The sequence below is a fragment of the Cheilinus undulatus genome, linkage group 16 (assembly GCF_018320785.1).
Source record: "Cheilinus undulatus linkage group 16, ASM1832078v1, whole genome shotgun sequence".
Classification (NCBI taxonomy): Eukaryota; Metazoa; Chordata; class Actinopteri; order Labriformes; family Labridae; genus Cheilinus; species Cheilinus undulatus.
Genome location: NC_054880.1, coordinates 1,825,819 through 1,850,095, shown reverse-complemented (window position 1 = coordinate 1,850,095; position 24,277 = coordinate 1,825,819). Strand labels below are relative to the sequence as shown.

The following is a 24,277-nucleotide window of genomic DNA, read 5'->3' as shown; positions in this document are numbered from 1 at the left end:
AAAGGATTTTCACATTTAAAAAGATAAAAAGAGAAGTTTAAACGCTCACAATCTGAGAAAAGTAAATTTATTAGTTCAAAAAGGTCAGAACATGAAATTGAAATTGAAAAATCATGTTTTTTAAAGGCAAATATATTAGAAAGAAGTCAAAATCATAAAGTGAAAATATAAACAAAAATGTGTAATCATGAAATTGAAAGTCAAATATGATTCGAATTTTAAATTGTGAGTCTAAAAGGTCAAACTATAGGATTAGGAGTCAATGTCTGAAGTTGACAATATAAGATAAAATCCAAAATAACTGGTTAAAAAGGTCAAAATATGAATTAGGAATGTAGAATTATGAATCTTAAAGCTCAAAATATTATAATAGAAGTCAAACTTATCAGTTGAAATGCTCAAAGTGTGAAATAAAAAGTCAAAAATCAGTCAAAAGTTTGAGTCCTAATTGTGAGATGCTAAATTGAAAATATGAGATTAAAAAACAAATGTATTATTTTTCCCACATTCCTGACTTCTTATCTGAATATTTTTATTCCTGAATTTTTCAGATTTTGTGACTTAACAAGGGTTTCTTAAATTATCAGTGATGATGAGCCAGTTATAACAGAAATATGAGATCATCCTGTGCCCAGATTTGACTGTTCTATGGGATTTGGTTCCCAGGCCTTGAGTTTGACACCTGTGGTGTAGAGCATAAAATTTCTGCTGCAGAAAAAACAGTATTTTGACATTTTTCAGGCTAAAGAAATATTGCACCATCTGCAATTTGAAAATTATGCAGATTATAATGCGATTTAATCTAATTTGTGATTAATTGCCCAGTCCTACTCCATGATCAAGTTGAAGAAAGTTCCTTGGTCTGGTGAGTTAAAAATTGTGTTTTTTTGGCCATCAGACGAAACACTGAACAGCACCACAAACACACCATTTTGAAGAATGTTGGTGGCAGCATCATGCTGTGGGGATGCTTCTCAGCAGCCAGCCCAGGAAGGCTGGGAATAAAAGAAAAACCTAGAGGACAATTATTCAGTCTGCAAGAGATCTACGGATAGGGAGAAGATTAATTTCAATCAAGACGATGATCTGAAGCATACAGAATGGTTTAGAGACAACAAGGTGAATGTTCTGGAGCGGCCGAGTCAAAGCCCAGACCTCAATCCAGTAGAGAAACTGTGACTTGAAAAGGTCTGATACCTGAGCAAACTGACAGAGCTTGAGTCGTTTTGCAAAGAAGAATGGAGTAATATGTTTTCACATTGACATCAAACAGGTTTTTATATGGAAAAAAAAAAAATTTGACCATTATTGATTTATAAAAACTATAAAAACAGTAGAACATCCAAGGGAGTGAATATTTTTATATGCACTGTATTAAACCCCTTTTGTATTAAACCCCTTGTCCATCCATTAACACGGCCTCCTTTGGTCAATAATAAGGAGTGGAGTGTCAATAATAAGGATGATGAGAGAAGGCCATGCATTTAGTCTTTAGTCTGTCACAGAGACTGTGGAGCATGCTCAGAACACCCAGGTCAGTTTGGGTCTGATTGAGGGGAATATGTGCAAGACTAAATCAACCACCAGCCGCATCGTCTGGATGTGTCATTCTTGCAGAAATGCAACTTATTACAGATTCAGTTGGACTAATGAGCGTACACATGTTAAAAAGTCCAGTGTGTCCAGTCCGTGGCCCTGCTGCAGTAATCTACTGTCTCCTAACTATCTGTCAACACACAAACACCCACACCCACTCACAGTCTCAGTCTCAGCATCGTCTGACTGTAAAGCACCAGCAGAAACCAAAGAGAGCGATCTCCTCCGCACACCAACTGTGCAGAGGAAGCCGTGGATCTCCCAACACGTCGGACTGATGCTCGACAGTAAAATATGCATGTGAGTGTTTAATGTATTATGCAGCGCTTGTTTAACATTCATGCATGATTCAGATGCTACAAACACACAGTGTGATAACCTGAGGCGAGAATTAATCAACACGGTGAGGGAGCTGCAAGAAAAATATGAATTCAGACGAGAGCGGCTCAGCGGCTGAAGACATGACTGAACTACACGATAAAAATGAAGAAAGAGAGAGAAACCGAGCCGGGGCGGATGTGTTCAACTTCTCCTCTTAGAAACAGAGGGTAATAATTCAAACTACTTCTGTCTGATTCCTCTGTAACTCCTGGTTAACCAGCTCTAGCTGTCAGTGCAGGAAGGAAGAACAAACTTCTCGTCTAATAAAGAACACTTACTGTGTCAAATTTTATGTTTAGCATAATCTAAGCAAAAGACGAAGATCCCACTAAATACAGTTAGATTTAGGGATGAACACTGAAGATGCACAGATGCTGATTCCTGATACTTGTGTGTTTTTAATCATTTCTTTAGGTTAAAATTCCCACTGAGACAACATTATATTCTCTCATGTTTAATAGGGATGTGCAGACTAGCCAGCCTAAACAGTTCACCCTTAGTCTGTCAATCACTGTGTCTCACCTGGACTTACTGTATTTAAAGCTTGTAGGGTGGTGAAGTCAAACTCAAAGATAACAACTCTTACCAAATAATGTTTTTTTTTATTTTTTGTGAGTAGTACATAACATTGTTAAAAATGTAAATCCCTTCTCTTAAAAGCAGAACTAAAAAGGGTTAAAAATGGCAAACATTTGTGGAAAAGGTGGTGACGTGATTTCAAAAGCAGCATAAATGGGTTAAACTAGCAAAATTAGATAAAAGTGGCAGAAAAGCAGAAAAATAGAAAGAAATTGGCAGAAAATTGTCAAACTGGCAAAAAATGAAATGTGGGTGTAAAAAGAGGTAAAACGAGGTTAATATTGGCAATAATGGGTCAACAGAGGCGACAACAGAATTGGCAAAACCAGGCAGAAAAGGTGATGGAAAGGGTTTGAAATCAACAAAAAATGAGTTTGCAGAGAATGCAGAATGTACATAGAATCTCTGCTAAAACTGATTGATTGATTGATTGATTGATTGATTGATTCTTTAATGACCACACAGCCAAGCTGGTGGAATTTGTTGTCAGTACAGCTGGTACAGGTTCCAACATTTAAGCACAAACATAGATATACAGCCAGACAAACACATTCAGACAATCACAGACACAAAGGCCATGCTTAACCCTCCTCAGTGTTCAGAGTTCAGAATATTAATAGCAGTTGGGATAAAACTGTTTTTGAAACGGGTTGTTTTGGAGGCAATTGACCTGTAGCGCCTCCCAGAGGGCAGTAACTGGAATGCATAGTGTGCAGGGTGAGTGGGATCCGAGGTGATCTTGCGGGCTCTGCACAGTGTCCGTTTGTGGTGGAGTGATTCAAGGGATGGTAGAGGTGAGCCAGTGATTTTGGATGCTCTGTTAATGATGCGCTGTAGTTTCTTCCTGGAGAGTGTGTCGAGACTACTGAACCAGATTGTTATTGATGAGGTGAGGACACTTTCGACGATTGCTGTGTAGAAGCGGAGCAGAAGATGGAACCTTACTCTGAACTTCTTGAGCTGTCATAGATGGAAAAGTCTTTGCTGGGCTTTTTTGTAGATGTGGTCTGTGTTTATTTTCCATTTGAGGTTATTGCTGATATGTCACACCTTTCAAGTTAAAGGCATATTGCAACTTGTGCAATTTGTAAATTGCAGCAGGCCATATTGCGATTTAGTCTAATTCGTAATTGATTTCCCAGCCTTAATTAAAATTATCTAAATTGGGTGGAAACAGCAATAAAAAGTGGTTTAAATTTTGCAAAATTGTTCTAAAGTGGCCAATGTGTAATTAAGAAAATATTCTTTGTTTTTTAAGGCATCTGGAGACCCCCTCTCAGGTTTTTGTGACCCCCAAGTAGAGTCTGACCCCCATGTTGAGACCCCCACTAATCTAGGAAATTGGGAAAGTGGTACACAGACCATCAAGTGATTCTCACATCCTAAAGGAATGGCTGACGACATTCAACACAGTAATGTGGATGTTAAACTGCAGAAAGGATCAAAGAATAGTGGTGCTAGCACTGCTAACGTTAGCTATTCTGCAAACAAAATTCACCGTGACACGTCTTTATTCAGAAGTTCTTCATTTTAACTATTTTCTGAGTGTTTTCTTGACTTTAGGTAGTCATGATTTGAGTAACCCCATGTCAAACCAGCTGATCAAAGCTTCTGATTTAAGATAATGAAGACACAGGAGCGCCTCAAAGCCAGAGGTAAAAATCTCAGGGTTTCATTCTGACCTTTGCAAAAGTCTCTGAAAGTGAGTTTGCTGAATAGAGATGTTTATTATGCAGAAGTTTGAACATCTCTGAGATCTTCTGAACATCACTGATGCTGGTCAGACTCAGGGCTGAGTTCAAATCACAAAAAATGGTGGTTTATCTTAACTAAGACTTCAGTAGCCGCCTCTGATGAAAACAAGAATAAAAGAGTGTTTAAAGTGTGCGAGGGTGAGATAAATGTCAGGATAACTGTGATCTAAATAACACTCAGAGTGCCCTGTTTTTGTTTTTATTAAGATTAAAATATGAGATTATATTTTAACACAAAACAAATCCTCTTTGAACCAAGCGTGCAGCCCTGAAACCTTCTCAACTTTCATCCTGTTGCGTCACAGTTACACTGCATTTTACCCCAAAAGTACTGAGAAGAGAAGAAGAGACAAGAGGAGGAAGGGAAGAGACAGAGGGGAGAAAAGGAAAGGAAAGACAGGACAGAAATGACTGAAAAGAAGGAGGAAAGAAGGAAGAGAGGAGAGAAGGAAGTAAGAGAAGAAGAGAGGAGAGAAGGAAATAAAGGAAAGGAAGAAACCAAGCAGTGAAGCTGGAGTGGAGTGAAATAAAGAGAGAAGAAAACACAGAGTTCTTCCCTGTCAGGTATGTTTGATTCATCACACCAAACAGCCCTGCAGCCAGAGAGAGGAGAGGACACAGAGGAGAGAGTGGAAATCAAACTACAGAGAGACAGATTAAAAGGTCTGAGAACTTCCTGTCTTCTTCATTCCCTGGTTTTGTTTCGCTGAGTGCTACAAAAACATCACACACACATTAGTGCTGTGAGTGTGTGTCAGGGTACTCTGATTTCCCCGACATGACCTCAGCAATGTAAGAATGTGTGAGGGTGTGTATGTGCAGCCCTGATGCAAGACAGCAGAGTTCATGACATCAGCAATCTCTTCCTGTCTGAACTAATGAAGCAGAGGGAGGATGGAGAGAGAGAGTAACACCAATCTACAACATCAGCAGGCCAAAGTAAAACAAGCTTATTTATTGGTAACAAACTGGTCTGATACCACCACTGAAAAGGTACAAAAAGGCCACTGAAGTGGTCTGATCACACCTCTACAATGGTCTGATACCACCACTGAAATGGTCTGATACCACAACTGAAATGGTCTGACACCACCACTGAAATGGTCTGATACCATCACTGAGAAGGTCCAATACCAACACTAGAATGGTCTGATACCACCACTGAAATGGTCTGATACCACCGCTGAAATGGTCTGGTACCACCACTGAAATGGTCTGGTACCACCGCTGAAATGGTCTGGTACCACCGCTGAAATGGTCTGGTACCACTACTAGAATGGTCTGATACCATCACTAAAATGGTCTGATACCACCACTGAAATGGTCTGATACCACCACTGAAATGGTCTGATACCACCACTGAAATGGTCTGATACCACCACTGAAATGGTCTGATACCACCACTGAAATGGTCTGATACCACCACTGAAATGGTCTGATACCATCACGGAAATGGTCTGATACCACCACTGAAATGGTCTGATACCACCACTGAAATGGTCTGATACCATCACTAAAATGGTCTGATACCACCACTGAAATGGTCTGATACCACCACTGAAATGGTCTGATACCACCACTGAAATGGTCTGATACCACCACTGAAATGGTCTGATACCATCACTAAAATGGTCTGATACCACCACTGAAATGGTCTGATACCACCACTGAAATGGTCTGATACCACCACTAAAATGGTCTGATACCACCACTGAAATGGTCTGATACCTCCACTGAAATGGTCTCGTACCACCACTAGAATGGTCTGATACCATCACTAAAATGGTCTGATACCACCACTGAAATGGTCTGATACCACCACTGAAACGGTCTGATACCACAACTGAAATGGTCTGATACCACAACTGAAATTGTCTGATACCACAACTGAAATGGTCTGATACCACAACTGAAACGGTCTGATACTATCACTGAGAAGGTCCAATACCAACACTAGAATGGTCTGATACCACAACTGAAATGGTCTGATACCACAACTGAAATGGTCTGATACCACCGCTGAAACGGTCTGGTACCACCGCTGAAATGGTCTGATACCATCACTGAAATGGTCTGATACCACAGCTTAAATGGTCTGATACCATCACTGAAACGGTCTGATACTATCACTGAGAAGGTCCAATACCAACACTAGAATGGTCTGATACCACAACTGAAATGGTCTGATACCACAACTGAAATGGTCTGATACCACCGCTGAAACGGTCTGGTACCACCGCTGAAATGGTCTGATACCATCACTGAAATGGTCTGATACCACAGCTTAAATGGTCTGGTACCACCGCTGAAACAGTCTTATCTAGCTCTGAACTGATATGATGTGACACCACACAAAACCTGAACAGCCTGACTACGCAGGCATCTGTGGATGTAACTGGTATTTGCAAATATGATTTGATTTCTCTTTACAAATAAATAAATAAATAAATAAAAGGCAATTACAGACAGATTTCCTCTGATCTGATAAAGAAACACCAGGGATTAAAACAATGCTTTCAGAGTGATTCTGGAGTTTTTGTGCTCTTGCATATCTTAAGTCCAAACAATGGCTATAATGAGATCTGCTCTCTTTGTTAGAAGCTTCACTGCCTGGCTCAAAGGATGAGAAAAGAGTAAAATCATAAACCTCTAACCTTCTCTCTCTTTCTACCCAAAATGTCAGAGCAAAACTTCACCACGAGGCTCAGAGAGAAAATGAAAAGCATTGGCTGGATTAAAGAGCAGATTTAGAAACCAGACAACAGTTTAAAACACAAAGACATCACCTGAGGCTCAGAGACAATCTGCTGTAAAACACACACACTCCACCTGTCAGAGCTGCTGTCAAATACTATTACACTCTGATATCACAGGGAAGGTGGTGGGGGGGGGGGGTCGGGTCTGGCAGTAAAGCTCAGGCCTCAGGACAGCAGTCATATTTTCAGGCTGATTACAGCCGAGGTCTGGCCTTCACGCTGGATTCTCAGCACCGGTCTAAAGCGAAAACATCATAAAACCACCTCTGAGGGCTTTTCAGACCGCTGTGACTGACCTCAGAGCTGTCTGCATATTCACATATATGACTTAAAGGAGAATTCTGGGAGTTTTTAACCAAGTTTGACATGAATTTAGGTCTGACAAAAGGTAGAAGTTCTGGAATTGCTCCAGTTGATTCCTCCAGCCTGCAGCCTGTTTCACAGCCGCAGAGTGAGTAAATCTACTGGAGCAGGTGCAAAACTTTGGGTTCCCAGCAGTGAAGATAAGTCAGAATAGTTCCTGGATTAGTAACTACCCTGAAATGGTTCCGATATTTTGCTTTTTCTTGTTTCATACACAGACATTTAGAGTATTTTCAGACATCTACAGCATGTTTTAAAGAGGCTGAGCCTTTATAAATGGTCTCATTTGCATTAAAATCCGGGCTGGTTTTAACATTTAGCCACTAAAACAGCTGCTTTCAGAGAAAAGGAAGACTAACACTTTGTACGTCAATGCCGGTTGTATGTGTTTTTTTTTTTTTTTTACAAGCTCATACAGAGAAGCCTCTCACAGCCTCCTTTCTTTGCTGCAGCAATGAGAACTTTGGTTCTTCTTCACTGCTTTAAAAACGGTAGCTCGTGCATGCAGTGTTTTCCAGCAGTGAAGAATGATTTTCGGTTTATAATGCTAACATTTAGCATGGCTAGAATTGGCTAAATATAGAGTTGAACGAATGGTATCAGGTTGGTGCATAGACTAGTGCACTCGCTCATACCAATGCATGCATTTTAAGAGTATTTCTGATACTTAAATGGGAATCAGAAAAGAATTCTACTTAAATTTAAAAAATAAATGTGGTCTAGTTCTGATAAATCCGCCACTGGTTTATCTGAGCTTAACACCACACTGGAGCGGCCATTACTATTGGCTACCGCCTTATTCTCCTAAAATTAGGCTGATTGATCTTTCAGACCTAGAAATATGGCTGAAGAAAGACGTGAAAATTGGCCAATACAGCTTCTTTGCTTGCTTAGTTCCTCACTTGCTGTTGTGAGTCTCTGACAGACAGTGAAAGTGAGTGATAGGTGAGAAGAGAGACATTGATGCTCGTCTGGATAATACCATATTGCAATGATCTAAGCGTGCTCATTGGACCGCTGTAATGACAAAAATTTGAATGATTGGATACCTGTAGAGATATTTTATCACAGGTGGAACAAGTGACTGTTTCATCCCTAATGTTAAATCTAGTGAAGACTAAAAAACTAGCTTTGTATGTTAGGACATCAGGAGCAAGCAGATCAACTTTAAAGGATGCATCAAACACATCTGCTTTTTCCGGGCTGTTATCATCAACTGTTTTAAATCTCGACTGCATGGAAGTATTTCACTTTTATCTAAGCTCCCACAGAGACTTTGGGAAGGGCAGGAGTTTCCAAATAATTCTAAGAAGGTGATTGGAGGAATGTTCTGTCACATTCATGACAGGCCAATAAGAGCGACAAGAGCAAATGACGTACACATGCACCGTTTCTCTAGGGCTGACCGGCTACTGATGCCAAGGCCGGCTGGGAGGCATGCAAAAACATATTCTCTGCTAAGACAAGCTCTCAGTGTGGCTCTCTGCTCTTGTTTTAATAAAGAAATGTCCAGTTCTGACAAACCTGTCTCTGTGGCTAAGTCTGAGCTGATCAGTCCAGTAGCAGCCACTGTATAAAACCACTCACATTACAATTAACCCCTTCCAAATCACTCTTTCCAAGAGTGCAAACATCTTTCCCATCATGAAACACTTTTAATGTTTTAATTTCAGGTAGAAATGTGGTCAAGTTCTGGTAAAATTGATGCTACACTAGAGCTACATCTGAGCTAATCACCACACTGGAGGCAGCCTTTGCTGCAACTTTGAGGGAAACCCGCCCATTGCTCCCACCTCGTTCTCCTCAAATGGCACTGATTGGTCCAGTGTTCTGTTTGCTACAAATGTTTTGGATTGGAGCTTTTCAAGATGTTAAGTATTGGGAGTTTTCACTCAAAAAGGTTTAAAAGAGCTGATTTAGAGGTTAATAATTTAAATTATTAAAGATGTAACAGCATGACATTAGCAGTGAAGTATTCAGAGGAAAACATCTGCTGACAGAGGAGTATTATTAGTCCATTATGACAAAGTTTCAGTTCTACGACTTCCTCCACAGCTCAGCGGCAAACATACATCCACAGTCACACTGAGGATCAGAACAAAAGGCCGATCCCGCTGCTCACATTTGTTCAGAGAACATAATGGCTGATGACACGCAGCAGTTCGGAGGCTTTCACAGCGACGCGGCTAATCTTCCTGCTCAGAAATCAAATTATTCTCCCTCCTCCCTCCCCTTCCTCCTCCTCTGCATCCACCCGTCTGCTCACCCGCCCACCAGGGACGCACAGGTTATTGTGTTCAAACGCACACCAAGGTTAACATACACAATGGGCCGACAGCACTGAGAGCACGGTGATGGATTTATGAGGCAGGTGTTCACTCAGAGCGGTCTTCAAAAAGCACAGGGACATTTTAGATCATAACACCGTCACTCACGGTCAGAGTGGACAATAAAGAGCAAACCACAGGGGATTTGGTGGTTTGTTGTGGCTGGGTGACCTTCATGTTCACTGATTATTGATGTTTAGATGTGCAAGAAAACATCCCATATTTACATGATAGGACCAAACTCGGTCTGTTAGAATGATAAATGTTCTGCAGAAGTGATTTTAGCTGAATTCTAACGACGTATCACCATGATGACAGCAAACAACAACAACAACATAACCAGCAGAGCATCTTTTAACAGAGCCAGACTAGATTTAAGAGTGTAACGCTAACTGAACAGTTCTGGAGGCTACAAGCCAAACCCCCATCTCATCCTGTTGGTATGAACTCCGTCTTACACAGCCATCAAATTCTCCCTCCTCTCTAAAACAAACTAAACTAACAATAAAACCCCAGAGAACCTCAGAATAAAACAGTTTCACTGTAAAAATCAGTTTGTCAAAGATCTTAAACAGACATGAGAAGAAGAAAGATGCTTCAAACAAATACTCAGTGCTGATTTCTTATTTATTCCAGAAATTATGAATTCATCGTCTCTTTTAGCTGACTGTCAAACTTCATAATAACAGAGTTTTCTGTCATTTATTTCCTCAGACAATGATTCAACAATAACATCATCATGTCACACACAGGGACTGAAATGAGCCGGCACATTTACTACAGATGCTTAAGTTCTCTGTGTGTCTAATTTAAAACATTTCTTATATTTGTTTTTTTTTTTGTTTGTTTTGTTTTGTTTTGTTTTGTTTTTTGTATGCCTCTATTTACAGAGGACAGTTGATAGAATCAGAAACAGGGATCAGAGAGAGAGAGAGGAAAGACATGAGGGAAAGGAGCCACAGACCTGAACCCCATCCGCCCACATCTAACCACCATCTCTTTATTATAAAAGCCTTCAGTTTTGTTATTTACTAGGGATGGGACACTCCCCTCATGAGACAAAACAAGACTTTATTATTTTTACTTTCAAGAGAATATATGACTAGATGTTTTTTCTTTAAGGACCTCAGATGCAACGCTTGCAGATCCACTTTCAAGAGTTTAACTATTAACCCTTAGAGCTCACACAGCACACCTTCTGTGCAGTGCCGTGGGAATAATTTACAACTCCTTAAATGGACATCCTGGGGGAGGTCCCATCTTCAGGCTTCACAAAATGCATTTTCATCTTCTTTTGTTATTGGTTCAAAGTTATTTTATATTGCTTACTTTAAACCCTAAGGACAGCGTTGTTGTATACGACAAGATCAGACACATGCTATTCAAAGTTGAATAACTTTTGAACCATAAATCAAAGGCACTTACTTGTGTTTTCCTCTGAAAGCTCACTATTATACGGTTCTCATGGCACCCTTTAAGCCTTTGTAGCTCTTACAGATCCTTTTCTAGAGATCCTGGAACTTTGCTGACTTTCTGGTGTATATGTCCGATATTTATTGACTTTAATCCATTTTTAATAGTTGTTTTAATTGTTTCAGCAGCCATAGTGTCTTTTCATATCCCAAAATGCATTGCCGCTGGGCTGTGACAACCAATGGGAGGCCGTTCCATCGTCATGTCATGCTTTACTGAAGAGTGCATATGCACAGACTTGAAAACTGAAGAAGAGAGCCTGAATGACTCATACTAGAGAGACATAAACACAGGGAGGCTGTGATTGGTCCCTCAGAGTCGCTGCATTTTAAATAATGACTCGTATTACCAAAAACAAGAGGACTTTTTTGTTAAAATATGAAAATTTTGAAGTTTTTTTGTTGCAGGTTTATTACTTTTTTTTTTTTAACTATTTAGTTCCAAAGAGAAAGGAGAACAAGTCTGAGTAAAAAACCCCTTAGTATTAATGTCATAAGAACATAAAAATCTTTGACTTTAATTTCTTATTAGTTTTTCTTTTGTCTTTATAGTCCCATAACTTTAAAAAAACACTGCTGCAACACACATATTCTTAAAGCCCAGCTTATCCTGAAAAAAATAGTGTTTTGAACTTGACTGTGCACCACAGGGTCGATGTTTTACGAGCTTTTTAAGACAAAAAGTCCATATGAGACACACTGGTGAAAAACAGGTGAGAGCGTTAAGGGTTAATCCTCATTTATGAAATATCAGTGCTTACTAGGGCTTTAACGGTTCTTGGGTCAGGGTTTGTTAGAGTTGGGTTCACTGGTTTACCAGCGAGAATGGGAAAATAATCAGTCGGAAAATAACACAGTCGACACGTTTAGGGCGGAGGAAGAGGTGCATGTGAAGAGGAAGCTTGGCCTACGGCCTTGGTTCTCAACTGGTGGGTCAGGACCCAAAAGTGGGTCCAGAAGCAATTTTCAATGGGTCACAGATGTGTGCCTGGAAACAAAATGTGTGGTAAAGTCTCTGATGTGCTTTGATTTTAAAGGGAGTTTCTTCATTTCTTTGTTCTGTTTCATTTTTGTTCCATTTCATGCCCAAACTGACCCATTTTTTATCAAAACCATTGGTTATGATTGAAAAATGTAAGAAATTTGAGTTGTGATTTGTCATTCAGGAGATTTTGGTGAGTCCTGATGCTAAACCAGTTCAGAACCACTGGCCTTGGGTACTGTCCAGGCGGGTAGCAGGGCTGCCAGGAGCCCCTGGTCCTGCTGTGGATGTCCCAAGGATCTGAAAAATGCTGGTGGTCTCTGGGTGTATCACCAGGGGTGAAAAGGCCTGGACAAAAGAGATGCCATCGAGCTTGACCTTGGCTGACTCTTCACACCCCCAATTTTGGCTCACTGGGCCCTGTGATGAGTCCCTAGTGTCCTACATGCCTATATATACAATATATTCCTAAAAATCTGCACAAATGTCCATGCTGGGTCATCAGTTAGATGTTGGAGGTGAAAAGTCAAGGTCATTGCCCCTCATGTTCCTTGCTTATTAGATTTCAATGAAAGAATTTCCTCTGAAACCGCCCCAGCCTGCCCTCCTTAACCTTCTACTGTACTTTCCCTGTCTGACAGCTATAAACCTCCCTGAGATTGAACTACCTGGTGGTGGTTTTAGTGAGGTCTCTGCTCTTGGATCAGGACTCTGAATCAGCAAGTTCAGGTACCAGAAAAAAGAGAGCATGGGGTGATAAAGAGAGAGAGATAGCGTTGTCTCTGTTTTAAAAACCTCTGAAACCTGAGTTGACTATGAATGAAGCAGCGTTCAGGAGCAGCCGAGCGTTTTACAGCCTTCTGATTCTTCTTACAGGGATAATCTCTTTATGTTTTCACCTGTGAACCCGCTCATAAACATTAATGTGAGGCTTTAAAAACACATGACACACAGTGTAAAAACACGCTCTAATACACTGTAAAAACAGTCTGACCTCCACTAGCAGGGCTGGACTCACTCTGCACATTAACACATGTTTGTCTTTACACTGATGTAAGACGGCATAAATGCAAACAGTACTCATTAAAAATGCTGCTCTTAATTGGAGGCTAATTAGCCATCCTTCCTGAAGTGTGTGGCACATCCACGTGTTTAAATGAAGGGTTCAAACGCGTTAAAGAGCCGACGAGGCTTAATGAGAGGCCGAATGGTGTTTACACGTGGAGTCTGTCATTAAATCCCTGATCAGAGTTTAATCAGAGGGTCTGATCAGGTCAAACGACCCGGTCGTGGTTTTACCCTCCAGGATTTACTGTGAGCAGATAAACTAATGATCAACAGGCTTCATTACATTACTGATTTTCTGCTCTTAAAGCTCCAATTATCTCCAAAGTTTCTACATCAAGACGAGGGAACATGAAGTTTTACCAAAAAAAAGGCACTTTCAGAGCTGTAAAGGTTCTCTCTGTAAGTGTTTCCTCAAGCAAAATCAGCCAATCAGAAATGTTCCTACAAGTCTCTAACAGAAATGACACCGTCAACGCTTCATACTAATTGACTGTCATCTTTGTTGTCAGTTTCAAAGCTTGTAAAGAAGGTCAAAGTTAAAACAAGAGAAGCTTTTCAACATCAAGGGTCAAAAAATCCTGTCAACAGCAATCACAAAGTGGCTTATCATGGAAACAGCAGCAAAAACCAAGTCTAACAGCAGAAATTTAAGTCTTTTTAATGCAATCCAGCCCTTGTCTTTAGAAGAAAATGTTAACCTTCAGTGCATCCATACAGAGTAATACATCTCAATTATTCAGCGTTAAACATCAGAGTGAACATCAGGAACCATCAGCAGATCTTTCCCCAGGGATCAGGATCCTTTAGAGCAGGGGATCTCAACCTTTTTGGCCCGTGACCCCCAAAAGAGAGCGGGGACCCCCACTGTACCTGAGGGTGTTTGAACACAGCCATGCACAATCAAGAAAAAACATGAGCAGACAAGGCCGTCCATTGAGGGGGATGAAGGGGGAGAGCTTTCTGGGACCCAGCCAAGCTGGGGCTCCATGGAGGTCAGCAAAACCATGGTCCATTGTGAATTTAAACTGTGAAAACCATATTGTATATTTGACCTGAATAATAACCACTTTTATCAAAGAAACACATTTATTTATTTATTCATTTTTGTAGTAAATAGCCTTCTTTAAATGAAAATAACGTATAAAACATAATTTAAATGGGATTAAAAATTGCTGAAATTGGTAAAAAAAAAAGGTGGAAAAGGTGATGAAATTGGATTTTTAAAGAAAGTAAATGAGTTAAGAGTGGCAAAAGTTAAATAACAGTGGAAAAAATAACCAAAAAAAGGGTCAAAGCGGCCAAAATGGCCACAAAATTGGTAAAAGGGGATTAAAAAGTGGTTGAAATGGCTTTAAAGTGCAAAAAAATGGGTGGAAATTAGGTGGACTGGGATGAAAAATTGATATAAACTGGCAAAAATGGGTTAACTGTGGTTAAAATGGGCAAAAAGGAGTGTAAAGAGCAGCTGCAGAAAGTGGCAAGAATTGGTTTGGAAGTGGCAAAAACAGACAAAACTAGAAAGGCCGTCTGAGGCGGCAGACCCACGCCTAAGCAGCACCACCGAGGATTACATCGATTACCATGTTGTTCAAAATTTCGAAGTCCGAGAAAAACCGAACGGGTTAGCGGATAAACACCAAAATCTAACTGATTCTTCCCTGTCACTATCCCAACATTCCCTGAAAGTTTGGTGAAGATCCGCCTTTCTGTTTTGAGGTTATCTTGTACACATACAAACAAACAAAGATAACCCCCTGCAGATTTCATCGGCGGGGGTAAAAAAGTGATGGAAAGGATTTTAAGTGGCAAAAATGTGCTAAAATCGGCTAAATAGGTGTTAAAAAGTAAAAAAGGAGTAACATTTGGTCAAACTGTTGTTAAGTGGCAACAGTGTAATTTAAAAAATATTCTTTGTATTTTTTTAGCATTTGGTGACCCCTTCTCAGTGTCTCACCTCCCTCAAGGTGGTCCCGACCCCAAGGTTGAGAACCACTGCTTTAGAGGAGCTGGGAGGATTTTCCACAGGGACCAGGGTCAGTCCTCTCGCTGTGATTTCACTGAGGCCAACTCTCAGATGGACAGATCTACCTGTTAGGTGTGTGAGAGGGCGTCTGTCAGAATAAGAGCTGCTGCCAAGCATGCAAGCTCTTCATCCGGGAGAATTCAGAGCAACAAAAAAAAAACATTTCTAGAACTGATGCAGCTTCTGTAACTCTGGGTAAGGCAGATTTGTTTTTACTAACTTGCAGAGATTTTGAGCAGCTACCTCATAATCATGGTAAAAGGTGGTTTGTTGTTGCAAGAACATTAAGAAAATGTTTAACTGTACTCATAATCCTGATAAACAGAGTAGAATAAAATGTATGGATGCATGTCCACTTCACTGACCTGTTGTTACACTGAAATCAGCCCTGCAACACACTTTAGCATCCTGACTGCTGTAACCCCTTTTTCATCTCAAAAATCTGCAAACTTCCCCGTCCTAAAGATCCAAAACGAACTGTTGAACTCTGAACAGAAAGCAGCTTTTAAAACCTCAGGTCTATTTCTCCTCACAGGACAAAAAGACTGCTTTAAATCACTGAAGACCAGTCATTTTTTTTAATGCAACACTACTGTAATAGTTGTTTTACTTTACTGACTAACAGGGTTTTCATCATCATGGTCATAGTTTATCATCATTTCTTCACCTACTGCATGTTGGTAGATGTGATTTGTTGCAACAGATGCTTGTGCCGCCTAAAAAAGTAGCAAAAATATGCAAAAAGCTCAACTTCTTTGGAAAGAAGCATCATATTATTTAAGAATCTAGCTTCAAAACCTTCGACTAGTGTGGGTGCCGATCTTAAATATCCATTCTGGTCATCACCAGTCAGTCTGGTCACTTAAGGGTTAATAAAACACTTGAGATGTGATGTTCTTGCAATTAAGTCTTTCTTTTTTGTCTGACTTTTAGAACAAATCAGGTCTGATTCCGCATATTTAACCCTGAGCATGTGTGTCAGCTCTTAAAAGCCTGACTGGGAACAAGGACTGCAAATTAGCCGTGTCTAGAAGTTGCATGTACTGCATCAGCTGCACTCCCATTGGATGCAACAGTGCTTATGCATTACCGCTGACAAATAATAGATAAATAAATAAATGCAAATTATGATGAATGCAATTGTGAGAAAATATCTCCCAGCATGCCCCTGCTGTGCTACAAAGGTCAAATGCAAACTGTTTAAAGAGAAAAACTGGAAAAAGATAGAGCTCAGAGAGCAGAATCCTGATTTTCTCCTTCAATAAAAGAGTCTCCTCGCCGTCGCCGTCAAATCGACCCTTTCACCTGCAGATAAGGCAAAGACAGCTGTCCACACCGCGTCCAATCTCCAGCAGTGTTTGAATGCATCATAAAGATAAGGAGCATGATGGAGAGGAGGTTATCAGGAGAGGAAGAGGGCTGGAGCAGCTCTCCCGTCAGCAGGATGCAGAGAGGATGCAGAGAGGATGATGAGGGGAAGGTGACACAGAAACATCCACACATGCACAAACTCGTCTCTGCCTTTCTGGCTGTCAGGCAGACTGAAAGTCATTAAAGATGCCAAAAAGATGCACCTAGGGCTGGGAAATATGGACTTGTATTTTAGCTGGATGGCATTATCCAATAATACAATACTTCATTTCTAGAATGAGACTGTCTAAATTGTCCAAAAATATTGGCAACATCAAGATTGTCAATATGCTTTATATTCACTTAAACACCACGTGTTTCAAAATGCTCAGTCCTTCATTTATTCATGGTCAGTGGTACCAAAAATGCAGAATCTTAAGGATCTTCAGTCATGCTTTTAACCAAAAGAGAGAAGGTGCACTGTCTGAATTGCACAAATGTGCTGGCAAAATTTGGAAAAGTGGGTTAAAATGTCAAGGAGCAAGCCGTTCCCTGCAGCTGAGACAGTTTGCAGGAGTTTGCATGCAATCAGTGATGTTTAAAACTATAAAATATCCAGTGCTGGGTTTTTAGGGCTTCTATTGTGGACACAAACATGCATCAGCATCACCTGATTGTCATTAATGCTCCTATATGATGACAAACATGTCAGAAAATCATCGGTAAGCTTATCACTGTTGGTGGTTCTTTACTGTAATGACCATCAGGCCTGCTGTCTGCTTTATTTCCCAATCAGCCTCATCTACATGGATAAAACCGTCATCTTCCTACCCATATATAAATGAAAATATAAAGAAAACCTTAAAAACTGTAAATATTCCCCAGCCCTACCCACGGACAAACACACCTCTGCCTCTCCAGCTGTCCGGCGGACAGACAGGCATCAATCAAAGGTGCCAAACGCGCGCAAAGCCCAGAAAAGACGCACAAAAACGCACGTTTGCATACAGTATGATGCGCGCAGAACGCACAAATCCACCCGGTCTCTACTCACACACACCTCCAAGCTGCACACACACCGAGATGGCAATCACACACACACACACACACACACCATCTCTGACATTTGCCGGGTGTAGAGCTGGGACGCAGAGATGCTCCCCTCTTAAAAAAAAACGCCCGAAGAAGAGACAGAAACTCACCTTCCTGTGTCCACATCCCCTCACAGACACCCGAGTCAGAGTCCAGTCCGAACGCTCAGTCACAGTAATCCACAACAGCCCCGCTAAGATCCAATAAACGGAACCGAACCGGCGGGAAAATCCTCCGCGAGCCTCTCCAGGTATAAATCCAGCGCGAGCGAGCTCACAGGGAGGCAGAGAAGGGGAGGGAGGCACGGTGCGTCCAGCACGGGTCCAAACGACACAATGAGGAGGAGAACGGCAGACCAGCCTCTCCCGAGGAAAGACACGCCCCTCTCATTATCATAATGGAGTACAGAAGCCAATCAGAGGACAGGGCTGCTTCAGACGGACTCCACCCCTTTTCAATTTAAAGTCACTGTGAAAATAAAAACAGCTCTCCCTGCTGCAACAATGGAGACATTTAAACAAAACAAAATCAGTCATGGGTGCAAAAACAGAAATGTCATGTTTAACACGCATTTATTTTCATGTGAAATGATAGATTTGTAATAAAAACTCATTATTCTGATCTAATAAACTGATAAAAATAAAAATATTAGAAAACATTTCAAGGAAAAAAATCCACATTAAAAGGAGTATAAGCTAAGATATTTTAATTTTCTAACAGTGTGAATACAGGTTAGAATAAACATATATACAGTGTCTTAAAAAAGTATTCACCCCCTTGATATTTGACCCTGTTAGTGATGTTATAAATCTGTCATGGTCAAAATAATTGGCTTTTTGAGACCAAAAAAAAACCCTTTAATGTCAAAGTATGAACACATTTCTTTAAAATAACAGCAATCAGATTAAAAAATGTAATGTAAAATAAGTGACTGCATAAATATTCACCTCCTTTAAAGTGACTGATCCAGTTCAACAGAGGTTCAGACCATTTGTGCTAGCAGTAAGGATCAGCTGAGTGCGGTTAATGCTTCAAGTGATCATAACAGTGTTACTCAACTCCGCTCAACCAAAGAGCCAGCATGTAGCCACAATCTAAGAGGTGAAATGTGGCAAAAATGGCTTGAAGTAGCAATAACAATAAGTTAAAGAAGGCAAAAAATGTCCAAAAATAGCAAAAATGGGTGAGAAGTTACCAAAAAAACGAGTTACAGGTGGCAAAAAAAAGGTCCAAAAGTGGGCAAAAAAAGTAAACAAGTGGTTTTAATGGCAAAGGGATGCTTAAATGTGCAACAAAGGTGAAAAAGGCAAAAATGGGATAAAAGTGGCAACAAAGGCAAAAATGGGGGAAAAGGAAACAAGTGGTTTTAATGGCAACAGGTAGCTTAAATGGGTAAAAAGTGGCAAAAAAAATGGTGAAAAGGGGCAAAACTTTGTAAAAAAAAAAAAAGTGGCAAGAAATGGGGAAAAAAAGTAGCAAAAAGACGTGGCAAAAACAGGCAAAAAGTTGAAAAAAAAAAGGCATTTAATGACAAAAAGTAGCTTAAATGGTCCAAAAGTGACAAAAACGTGACAAAAAAGAGTGAGAAGTGACTAAAATGGGCCAAAAATAGGAAACAAGTTGGCAAAGGGAAGCTTAAATGGGAAAAAACATGGTGAAAGGGAAAAAGTGGCTTAAAGAAGTGGCAAACAATGGGCAAAAAAATAGGAAACTAGTGGTATTTAGTGGCAAAATGTCTCTTAAAGGGGAAAAAAGTGGCAAGATATGGGAAAAAAGTAGGAAAAAAAGCGGTGTTTCATGACAAAAGGTAGCTTAAATGGTCCAAAAGTGGCAAAAAATTGTAAAACGGGGAAACAAGGTTTCCCTTTTTTAATTTTCCTGGGGGAATAATATTCAAAATTAAGACATAAAAGAGCCACAAATAATCACAAAAGAGCCACATGTGGCTCCAGGGCCACAGGTTGAGTATCACTGGATTATAGTATAATGACACTTCTTTCTGGAAGGTTCAGTCACTAGTTATTCAGTATTCCTGGCTACCATTACACCATGAAGACAAAAGAACACTCCAAGAAACTCAGAGAAAAGGTGATTGAAAAGTATAAGTCAGGGGATGGATACAAAAAATGTTAAAGGCACTGAACATCCCTCGAAGTTCAGTTAAATCCATCATGAAGAAATGGAAGGAATATGTCACATGTCTAATTCTGTCTGGATCAGACCATCCTCACAATCTGAGTGAACGCTCAGGAAGGAGACTAGTGAGAGAGGCCACCAAGAAACCTGTGACTACTCTGAAGGAGTTCCAAGCTCCAGCAGCTGAGATGGGAAAGACTCTGCACACAACAACTGTTGGCCAGGTTCTTTACCAGTCAAAGCTTTATGGGAGAGTGGCAAAGAGAAAGCCACTGTTGAAGAAAACTCTTTAAATCTGGACAAGAGTTCACCAAAAGGTATGAGACTCCATGGTCAAGAAGAAGAAAGTTTTTTGGCCTGATGAGAATAAAGGCCGGCTCAGACTACACGAATTCAGCCAGATTTAGGCCGGACTGCAACGTCGCAGCTCGTCATCAAAACTCGGGCCCGATTTTGAGAGTCAGGAACGACAAACAGTCTTTGTAGTGTGACATAATTAACGACGCGTCCAAGACTCCTTATGATTCCTCACGACCACGTTTCTACAAGACTAGCATGTCAGAATTTTTCGTACATCGTCACCTAGTTTGACACCCTGACCTGACATTAAAGACGTGAATCCTAACGTCTAACAACAGGAGAACATTTGCTCCTTTTCTTTGCATCATCATTTATTTACCTCTTTTATCCCCTTTTATTCCCTAAAACTAATGTGTAAATTTTATTTTATTTTATTTACGTTATCAAATGCATACCTTAAGTTCTATCTGAAGGAGAGTCCGTCCATATTGTCCTCCTCTTGATACATCCATAATTATTATCCATACTCCAATCCACAGTTATTTCTTATTTTCCTTTCTATGAGCAAAAGACCGTTACAATCACACAGAGCGCTTGTGTTGCAGTGATTGACAGTCTTTGGCCCGCCCCCGGCAACCTGTGAACTCACACTCAGTGGCGGAGACAGTGGTGATGTCGGCATACTCAGACCACTCTTGTAGTGTGGCCAGGCTGTCAGCCAAGATTGGACAAGATTTTGGTCGCACAGTCTGAAATGGTGCCATCGTGAACGACCAAACAAATTGTGTAATCTGAGCCGGCCTTATAATGGTTCTTTATGGCCAGACAAGACACCAAACACTGAACATCCCCACTGTGAAGCAGCAGCATGCTGTGGGGATGCTTCTTAGCCCTATAGAAGGCTTGTAGAGGTAGAGAGTAAAATCTGGAGGACTGCAAGAGAACTAAAACTTGGAAGACGATTTCTTTTCCAGCAGAACAATAACCTGAGGCATACAGCGAAAGCTACACAGAAATGGTCTAAAGACAACAAGGTGAATGTTCTGAAGTGGCCCAGTCAAAGCCCAGACCTCAGTCCAATAGAGGATTTGTGGCTGGACTTGAAAAGGGCTGTTCACATCTGATCCCTGTGCAACCTGGCAGAGCTTGAGCAGTTTGGCAAAGAAGAACGGAGTATGATTGCAAAAAAATCTCAAAACATGTCTCATGGCAGTTAAGGTCAAGCCCATGGTCTGGACCTTTCCCCCCCAGAGACCACTGGGGTTTTCGGGCCCTCGGGAACACAGAATGATAAGGAGGTAATGGCAACCCCACAACTGGTAACCTTGGCCATGCTCACTAGCCACGTCCACCCTAAAGGTGTAGATAATCGATGCGGTTCTTCAGCCCAAAGCATGCCTGTCTCTATATAAAATTGTGATTATTTATGTGCTCACTATTCTGCCACAAATTATTGATTTTAATTTTGCGTGCCATTTTACCATTAATTCAGTACTCCAGTGTGTCCATAGTGGTCTTGGCCCCTCATTTCCTGTTAACTACATTCCTTATAAATCACTGAAAACCACTTTAAATATAAACCTCATATCTGTATCACACCTATCATGACTATGTCTAATGGTGAAACCACAACACTGTTTCCTATCAGCTCTATAAAAACAAAGACAGGATTTAGCAGCAGAAACATGTGCCCTCTGTATTCTCTACTAAACAAAACATCAGGATAGTTCCTGGTCTTTCTGTCATGTTTCTAAAGAGAGTTCAACCTGAACACAACAATCAGTGTGTCAAACACAGTTTGTTCCATCTGTGCAGAGATTACTGCCACTGTAAGTGAAAGAACTAATAATCAGAGGCCCGCTCGCTCCGCAGCTCTCTTTACGGCTGTAAAATGATTTCCACGAGGAAACCTCAATTAAATCTCTGGCTGACAAACTGAGCTTGTTTCTCTGCAGGATAATTAGAGGAAAGTGGAAAAAGGAAAAAGTGAAGGAGACATCTCACGCAGATCTGGGACTATAAACTGAATCCCTTCTGTGCTCAGCAGCATCTCCGTCTGTCCGTCTGTCCTCGTGTCTTCTGGTCCGTCCATCCTCCCTCAGATCTCCTCCTCCTCTTCCTCATCTCGTCAGCTGTTTATGAAAACAACAAATTACCGGATATGAAGACTGGGGATGTCTGGGGAAATAAGCATTTGATTTTGCTTGGGTTAGCGTTCCTGTGTGCCTGATTAAACTGTGATGTTTGCATCTTCACTCTCGCCTCTGCACAACACTCGGCCATGTTTGCTTTAAATACAGAGAGAAACAGCTGCAGCTTTATAGAGAAGGAAACAGACCGGGCAGGATGTAAACCAGGCTGTTATCAGGATAGAGGAACATGATTGGGTCTTTCACAGTCAAATAACTGTTTGACAGAAGTTTGAAGGCTGATTTGTCGTTCTGAAAAATTTTCTGGCTCATGTTTTGAATTTAAGGCCAACATCACATATCTGATGTTTCATTTTTGGACTGTTTGTTTGGAAACTTAAGTCGCCTAATTTGGAAGCTAGCATCTTGTTTTTTATAGACCGAGGAAGAGACCATTTTCAAAGAGAGCTGAATACGATGGACAGGTTAGTAGATACGCTAAAAAGGATAAAACCTAAGGCCTCATGCACGAGCTAGCTAACAAGCTTAACCCTTGAACCGTCTCCCCAGTTGCTATGCACCTTTTGTCCTCCAGGGTCAAATTGAGCCGGTCTTGTTTGTCTGCTTTTTAAGAGAAAGTTATAAAATGTTAACCAATTTTTTTTGTTTGATCATTTTAGTAAACTTGTTTCCAACACATTGAGATAGATTTTGAACTTGTTTTTGTGATTCACGGCATTGGTTCTCAACCTTGGGGTCGGGACCCCCTTTGGGGTCGCGAGACACTGAGAGGGGTCTCCAGATTCCCTAAAAAAAACTAATAATATTTCTTAAATTCCACTGCCGTCACTTTTCACCATTTTTGCCAAATTTTAGCCAGTTTTCATCAATTTTTCCCCACAAATTTAAACACATTTTTGCCATTTAACACTTTTTTTTTTTTTACCATTTTAAACTCTTTCCACCACTTTTTTCGGCCTGTTTTTGCCACTTCAAAACCATTTCTTGCCACGTAAGCCAAATGTTGCCTCTATTGACCCATATTTGCTACTATTAACCCCATTTCACCACTTTTTATGCCCAATTTTTCCCATTTTAACCACATTTCACTATCTGATATGCCCATGTTTGCCAGTTTGATCAACTTCTGCCAATGTCTGCTTATTTTTCTTTCGTAGTTAGCACTATTTTGCCAGTTTATATCAATTTTTCTTCCCATCTCACCAGATCTCCCCCACTATTGCAATTTAAAGCCTTTTCAGACACTTTTTAATTCTGTTTTACCACTATTTATGGCCATTTTTGCCAATTTTACCAATTGTTTGCCTTTTTTTTGTAATTCTTTTCCTTTCTTTTATAACTTATGCCACTTCTAACCCATCTCTGCTACTTTTAAGATCCAAAATCACCACCTTTTCCACCACTTTGTTTGCCAGTATTGACCCTTTTTTTCAATTTTTAACCCATTTTAATTATTATTATTTTTTTAAACAAAATAGATTTACATTTTTAAGAAGGCTATACACAAAGATTTAAAAAAGACGTTTGTTTCATTGATAAGAGGGGTTATGTTTTCAGATTAAATATAAAACATGGATATCACAGCTTTACTTTACAATAGACCACAATTTTGCTGACCTCCATAGGTCCCCAGTTTGGTTGGGTCCCAGAAAGCCCTTCCAATTATCCCCCTTTTTGGGCGGCCTTGTCTCCACATGACTATTCTTAAATGTGAAGAGCTATACAACCACTTTCAGGTACAGTGGAGGTCCCTGGTCTCTGGCACCTTTATTTTGGGGGTTACGGGCTGAAAAGGTGGAGAACCCCTGATTTATGGTATGATAGACCTCTTTTACATAAAAAGATACTTCATTTTTTTAGTTAAAAAAGCAGAAATTTGGAATTATTTTACCAGTGGTTATGATCTGAGGTCCCAAATTTAGCTGGAATATCAGAGATTGGTAAATGC

The 24,277-nt window shown here is 40.4% G+C and overlaps 1 protein-coding gene across 1 annotated transcript in view; it reads right to left on the bottom strand.

The window, feature by feature from the left end:
• The window catches only part of LOC121524338 (semaphorin-6D-like), a 256,246-nt gene extending 238,241 nt beyond the window's left edge, over positions 1-18,005 (bottom strand). Inside the window, exon 1 of the mRNA XM_041809680.1 lies at positions 17,854-18,005. The gene's annotated coding sequence lies outside the window, so the exon portion shown is untranslated. The remainder of the gene's footprint in view (positions 1-17,853) is intronic.
• Positions 18,006-24,277: the final 6,272 nt, after the last annotated feature.